The sequence below is a fragment of the Poromitra crassiceps genome (assembly GCF_964638095.1).
Source record: "Poromitra crassiceps genome assembly, chromosome: 13".
Taxonomy (NCBI): Eukaryota; Metazoa; Chordata; class Actinopteri; order Beryciformes; family Melamphaidae; genus Poromitra; species Poromitra crassiceps.
The window spans coordinates 9,437,260-9,443,316 of record NC_139644.1 but is presented as its reverse complement, the minus strand read 5'-3'; the positions used below and the strand labels follow the sequence as shown (position 1 = coordinate 9,443,316).

General features: G+C 46.2%; 1 pseudogene across 1 annotated transcript; it reads right to left on the bottom strand.

Moving 5' to 3' along the window:
• Window positions 1-1,266: 1,266 nt before the first annotated feature.
• LOC310787920 (proline-rich protein 15-like protein A pseudogene) lies at window positions 1,267-1,644 on the bottom strand (annotated as a pseudogene). Its single transcript has one exon. The product of its transcript is annotated as a proline-rich protein 15-like protein A pseudogene (transcript).
• Between the last annotated feature and the right edge of the window lie 4,413 nt (window positions 1,645-6,057).

The following is a 6,057-nucleotide window of genomic DNA, read 5'->3' as shown; positions in this document are numbered from 1 at the left end:
ATGTCACATGGTAAGATCAACCTACAGTATCTATGTGTGTGTCCTGTCACTTCCATCACAGGGTAAGATCAACCTACAGTATCTATGCGTGTGTCCTGTCACTTCCATCACAGGGTAAGATCAACCTACATTATCTATGTGTGTGTCCTGTCACTTCCATCACGGGGTAAGATCAACCTACAGTATCTATGCGTGTGTCCTGTCACTTCCATCACAGGGTAAGATCAACCTACATTATCTATGTGTGTGTCCTGTCACTTCCATCACAGGGTAAGATCAACCTCCATTATCTATGTGTGTGTCCTGTCACTTCCATCACGGGGTAAGATCAACCTACATTATCTATGTGTGTGTCCTGTCACTTCCATCACAGGGTAAGATCAACCTACAGTATCTATGTGTGTGTCCTGTCACTTCCGTCACAGGGTAAGATCAACCTACAGTATCTATGTGTGTGTCCTGTCACTTCCATCACAGGGTAAGATCAACCTACATTATCTATGTGTGTCCTGTCACTTCCATCACAGGGTAAGATCAACCTACATTATCTATGTGTGTCCTGTCACTTCCATCACAGGGTAAGATCAACCTACATTATCTATGTGTGTCCTGTCACTTCCATCACAGGGTAAGATCAACCTACAGTATCTATGTGTGTGTCCTGTCACTTCCGTCACGGGGTAAGATCAACCTACATTATCTATGTGTGTCCTGTCACTTCCATCACGGGGTAAGATCAACCTACATTATCTATGTGTGTGTCCTGTCACTTCCGTCACGGGGTAAGATCAACCTACATTATCTATGTGTGTGTCCTGTCACTTCCATCACAGGGTAAGATCAACCTACAGTATCTATGTGTGTGTCCTGTCACTTCCATCACGGGATAAGATCAACCTACATTATCTATGTGTGTCCTGTCACTTCCATCACAGGGTAAGATCAACCTACAGTATCTATGTGTGTGTCCTGTCACTTCCGTCACGGGGTAAGATCAACCTACATTATCTATGTGTGTCCTGTCACTTCCATCACGGGGTAAGATCAACCTACATTATCTATGTGTGTGTCCTGTCACTTCCGTCACGGGGTAAGATCAACCTACATTATCTATGTGTATGTCCTGTCACTTCCGTCACGGGGTAAGATCAACCTACATTATCTATGTGTGTGTCCTGTCACTTCCATCACAGGGTAAGATCAACCTACAGTATCTATGTGTGTGTCCTGTCACTTCCATCACGGGGTAAGATCAACCTACATTATCTATGTGTGTGTCCTGTCACTTCCAGCCCTTTGGTTCTCGTCTCTTGCGGCGTCGCCTCCGCAAAACATCTCCGGGTTCTCCGCCAGCGTTGCTCGCACTCTCTTCTTCTCCTTAAACCTCCCAGAGTGCGACACCTTGACGTGGCGCCCCCTGCTGGCCGTCGTTTTGTCCACGATCCGCTCAAGCCTGGCGTCCAGCTGCGCGTCATCGCCAGCGTCCTCCGGCGGGACAGGAGCAGCTTCGGCAGCGGTGGCTCCGTTCTGACCAGCGGCGGCGTTGGAAACAAATTCTGCCGGGATTTCATACAGAACTTTAGGCTGGGACTTCTTCCTCCGCAGGAAAGTCAGCTTCCACCAGCCGGGAGACGGCTCTGCCATGATGGAAGGAGGGAGGGAGGGAAGGAGGGAGGGAGGTAAATGGCAGAGAAGAAGTCGTCTAGGAGAGTGGGAGAAAAAATAGAGCTGCAGTAAAACAATAATCCAATAATCCCAAACACACACAGACACAGACAGGCACACACACACACACACACACACACACACACACACACACACACACACACACACACACACACACACACACACACACACGCATACACACACACACACACACACACACACACACACACACACACACACACACACACACACACACACACGTAAACCAGAGCAATCTAGTAAGAGTGGCGCCAGCGAAGGTCCAAAATGCATGACATATAGCCAATGAATAGCCGGGAAGGGCGCTCGCTCATTTGAATGTTAAAATAAAGCTGATTTGATTCTTTAAACATCTGACCCTTTCAAAGTACATCACAAACTTTCCATTTTGCTGCAACTCGACAGCGCTGCTTAATCCAGAACCTTACTTCCGGGAACTTTTATGAGGTAAAAAAAACCCTGGTCCATTGGAGTGAATGGAGATATCGCAACTCTGCTATTATACGGCTCTGACGTAAACATGCATTATGTGTGTTTCATCTGTTTCTGTGCGTGTATCTGTGTGACTGTATACAAATATGGACCTAGCCAGAAGCAGCTAGCATGTGACCAGGGGTTTCCTACAGCTCTGCAGCACCACATGCTATTGGTCCGTGATCGGCGAGCTGCGCGATCACTGGACAGGTGACCTGTCAATCATGTCCCAAAATATAATCTGCTTTATCATCAGTTTTACTCTAAATGGGACCATCATTTACAAAATGAAGGATGAAGAAGACTTGAAACTATACAGCGATTGAGACTGTTATGCTACGCCCTTGAAGCCAAAGATCATAATCATGATATCAGTCTGAGAGGGTTTCCTTACTTCCTTACTTTAGAATACAGTATAATCTTTTCCCTTTTATTTTGCTGTATAGTGATAGACACACATTATTATTATTGTAGTACCGCTTGTTTAGCGCTAGGGGCACTGCAGGGGACAGATGGACACATCACATCCGGCGTAAAGTTGACCCTCATCGTATATGACGTCACTCAAAGAAGGACACGGAGAGCTGGTGCACCTGAGACTGATTACCATGCTGACAATGGACTGCAATATACTACTTGCACAACTCCACTACTTCCTGAAATGAGTAGGGCATACTGGTTTCCTGATGAACTGATTAATGTCAGGTGTGCCTGACTGCTGCAGTTACAACAACAGTGATCAGGCACACCTGACATTAATCAGTTCATCCAATAGTGGAGGACAGGAAACCAAGATGCCCTACTCATTTCAGGAAGTAGTGGAGTTGTGCAAGTAGTCTATTGGGCAAGGCAGTCGGCTAGCTGTTGAGACCACGGAGAAATGTGGAATCACGTTGGAGGAGCTACTGTTTGCTGAGAGCAGCTGATCGTACGTACGGACATTGATGACGAGACCCGCACTTGCAAAGATAATACAGACAAGAGATGAGATGACAGACAAGATGGCGTGGACGGCTTTGACCTAAAAAGCCGCCTGGATGAAAGACACATGGGATTGTTTGTAGCGCACCTGGAGCTGTCGCCAACACGGGAACGACTGGCCGCATGTGTCCGAAGACACAGACATCGGGGCTTAGCGCAACTGATGACATCGGAGTCAGTGGCTAATGTACTATTTGAGTTAGTAGTTGGCGTGGAGATGCTAGTTACTAGCTCTGTTCGAGAATGGGATTCTCAAACAACACTAACAGTGCTAACAGTAGGAGCTACCCCGAGTGATGTTAGCTGTAACTTAATAATCATATAAGAACCAGTGGGTAATCGTCGTTGGTCTCAGACCCCACAGTTGTGGTCTCGTCTCAGAAGCGTTTGTAACAGTTGGGGTCTCGTCTCAGAAGCATTTGTAACAGTTGTGGTCTCGTCTCAGAAGCGTTTGTAACAGTTGTGTTCTCGTCTCAGAAGCATTTGTAACAGTTGTGGTCTCGTCTCAGAAGCATTTGTAACAGTTGTGGTCTCGTCTCAGAAGCGTTTGTAACAGTTGTGGTCTCGTCTCAGAAGCGTTTGTAACAGTTGTGGTCTCGTCTCAGAAGCGTTTGTAACAGTTGTGGTCTTGTCTCAGAAGCGTTTGTAACAGTTGTGTTCTCGTCTCAGAAGCGTTTGTAACAGTTGTGGTCTTGTCTCAGAAGCGTTTGTAACAGTTGTGGTCTCGTCTCAGAAGCGTTTGTAACAGTTGTGGTCTCGTCTCAGAAGCGTTTGTAACAGTTGTGGTCTCGTCTCAGAAGCGTTTGTAACAGTTGTGGTCTCGTCTCAGAAGCGTTTGTAACAGTTGTGGTCTCGTCTCAGAAGCATTTGTAACAGTTGTGTTCTCGTCTCAGAAGCGTTTGTAACAGTTGTGGTCTCGTCTCAGAAGCATTTGTAACAGTTGTGTTCTCGTCTCAGAAGCGTTTGTAACAGTTGTGGTCTCGTCTCAGAAGCATTTGTAACAGTTGTGGTCTCGTCTCAGAAGCATTTGTAACAGTTGTGGTCTCGTCTCAGAAGCGTTTTGTAACAGTTGTGGTCTCATCTCAGAAGCGTTTGTAACAGTTGTGGTCTCGTCTCAGAAGCGTTTGTAACAGTTGTGGTCTCATCTCAGAAGCGTTTGTAACAGTTGTGGTCTCGTCTCAGAAGCGTTTGTAACAGTTGTGGTCTCGTCTCAGAAGCGTTTGTAACAGTTGTGGTCTCATCTCAGAAGCGTTTGTAACAGTTGTGGTCTCGTCTCAGAAGCGTTTGTAACAGTTGTGGTCTCGTCTCAGAAGCGTTTGTAACAGAGACCATAAACCCATTAAGTGTTTATTGAGGTCATAAATCAAGTGAGGATTAGGGTACTTTTCCAATAAGAGGTCGATTACAATCAGACTTCTTTTTGCAGCCAGTGGAGTTGCCCCCTGCTGGCCAACAGAAAGAATGCAGGCTTGAGGCACTGCGGGATTAGCTTCATTTTTTCAGCGGCGGGGGTTGTTGACCCTTGGTTTCTAATTTAGATGTTTACGTCTGTGTGTGTTTGTATACACCCACCCATGTCCTTGTTAATATTTCAGTGTATTTCAATAGTCTCCAAGCTGGTGGGATGGACAGAGGATCAGGTTACTGTCTATGATGTCCACCGTATGTGTGTGTGTGTGTGTGTGTGTGTGTGTGTGTGTGTGTGTGTGTGTGTGTGCAACTGTGTGTGTGAAAGAGTGTGTTTGCAAAAGAGAGAGTGAAACATACTGTACAGTATATCAAGGAAAGCTTGTACAGTACAGATGAGATGGGACATTTTGTTGAAGGAAAAGTGTGTGTGTGTGTGTGTGTGTGTGTGTGTGTGTGTGTGTGTGTGTGTGTGTGTGTGTGTGTGTGTGTGTGTGCACACGTGTGTGTGTGTGTGTGTGTGTGTGTGTGTGTGTGTGTGTGTGTGTGTACACGTGTGCGCGTGTGTCTGTGTGATCATGTTTCCAATAATCTAGTGACGCTAAATGTTCCTGGCTGCTAACCTCTTGCACATCTGCTTGGCTAAATCAAACACAATAAACTGAAGAAAAACACTTGTACATTCTAGTCATTTCTCTGACTCTCTCATCCAGACAGACTCATGACAAAGTGCAACAGCAAGCTTCAAATTCAACATCACTGAGATGACAGTTAACAGTAAGGAGGTCAAGGGGGTCACATGACGTCGCCCAGATAATCGATGCAACAAATATTAATTTGAGCCCATGAGACAAGAATTAAAAATAAATGAGAGGAACACTTTCCAATAAGGATACGTTAAATAAGCTTTAACTAACAGTTAACTAATGTGTCTACTAATCATTTACTAATGGTGTTCATGATCAAGTTAGAGCAAGCTCATGGTCAAGGCTCTTGATCCATTAATTAATTAATTAACGAATCAATTAATTAAAGAATTAAAGAGATACTCAACAGGCTCAACAGACATTAACCATGTGAATGCCCCTCAGGTAGAGAGCCAGGGTTCACACTATGAGTGGTGTGGTGGTGACTTCACACCCAAGACTTACTCGGATTGACACTGAAAAGGCCTAAATATAGTTCCGCGTCACACCCCTCATCGACTGCGCCGAGGGTTGCACCACAGTCAGCGCAGCCTGCGTGCAGCTCCTCGAAAATGTGAATCTGCGGCGTTGGCGCGGACGTGACGTGACCAGCACGAGAGCTGTGATTGGCCATTGCCTAGGGACCGCCTTGGAGGCGGGCCAAGGGCCATGTACGTATATCCGCTGTGATGTACTTGCTGTGGGATTGTTGTGAGAGGAAGATGCCAGCAAGCACCGGAGTGCGCCACAAGCCACCTAGTGTCTCGGAGGTGTTACTGCAGCCAACGTGCTGAGTGACGTTCGA